This window comes from Phyllostomus hastatus, unplaced genomic scaffold, assembly GCF_019186645.2.
Source record: "Phyllostomus hastatus isolate PE091 unplaced genomic scaffold, TTU_PhHast_1.1 phas_scaffold_39, whole genome shotgun sequence".
Classification (NCBI taxonomy): Eukaryota; Metazoa; Chordata; class Mammalia; order Chiroptera; family Phyllostomidae; genus Phyllostomus; species Phyllostomus hastatus.
Window position 1 is genome coordinate 30023971 of NW_025334028.1, and position 1266 is coordinate 30025236.

General features: G+C 44.5%; 1 pseudogene; it reads left to right on the forward strand.

Moving 5' to 3' along the window:
- The first annotated feature begins 273 nt into the window (after positions 1-273).
- LOC123806938 lies at positions 274-872 on the forward strand (annotated as a pseudogene).
- The last annotated feature ends 394 nt before the right edge of the window (positions 873-1266 follow it).

Sequence of the window (1266 nt, forward strand, 5' to 3'; positions counted from 1 at the left end):
AGTTTCAGGTGTACAATATAGCAATTAGATATTTATATACATTGCAAAGTGATCAGCCCAATACGTCTAGCACCCATCTGACACCATACATAGTTATTACACTACTATTGACTGTATTTCCTATGGCACTGCTTTTGTTTTAGGGAATTTGTGGTGGAAGAAATAGGGCTCTGCAGTGGGCATGCCCAGGTGCAGCTGGGCTGTGTGCTCAGAGGAGGGTCAAAGCCACCTGCCGCTGCAGAAGGAGCTGTTGGGCTGTAGGAAACATCAATAATGTCTTTCATCCTTGAGTGAATCTACAATGGCTTCAGCAATGTGCTCCAGTTCCTAGGACCCTACAAGAAATCTGGAAAACTTGTGTTCTTGGGTTTGCACAATGCAGGCAAAACCACTCTTCTACATGTGCTCAAAGAGAACAGATTGGGCCAACGTGTTCCAACATCACATCCGACATCAGAAGAGCTGACGATTGCTGGAATGACTTTTACAACTTTTGATCAAGTGGTGGGCGTGAGCAAGCATGTTGGGTTCGGAAAAATTATCTCCCAGCAATTAATGGGATTGTCTTTCTGGTGGATTGTGTACATCATCCTTGTCTCATGGAATTCAAAGCTGAACTTAATGTGTTAATGACCGATGAAACAGTATCCATTGTGCCAATCCTTACCTTGGGTAACAAAATTGACAGATCAGATGCAATCAGTGAAGAAAAGCTCCATGAGATGTTTGGACTTTATGGACAGATCACAGGAAAGGGGAATGTGGCCCTGAAGGAACTGAACGCCTGCCCCATGGAAGTGTTCAGGTGCAGCGTGCTCAAGAGGCAAGGCTATGGCCAGGGCTTTCGCTGGCTCTCCCAGCATGTTGACTGATATTTGGACAGCGAAAATAAGAGTTTTACTTCTCTAGACTGATTCTCAGCACAGCTTACTCATGAACTTTTCTAATAGGACAAGGAAAGCATATGAGGCGTTAAGAAGCCAAGAGTCTCTGTCAGCTCTCTCATCACCCAGTGGTGAACCCTGCTTTTTCCACAGTCAGGAGGTAACGCTGCCTGGGTAACACTGCCAGTCAGCACCCCGGGACTTGGGAGCTGGCAGGATTTGCCGGGGAAAGCTGTGTGCTATCGTGGGACACCTACAAAGAAAAACATGTCTCACCACTGTGGTTGATTTCAAAAGAAAGTGATTCTATTTTTTAAAGAAAGTGTTGTTAATGCGATTGGTTTCTGTTCTAACTATTTAAATTTGTAATTTACTTGGTCCA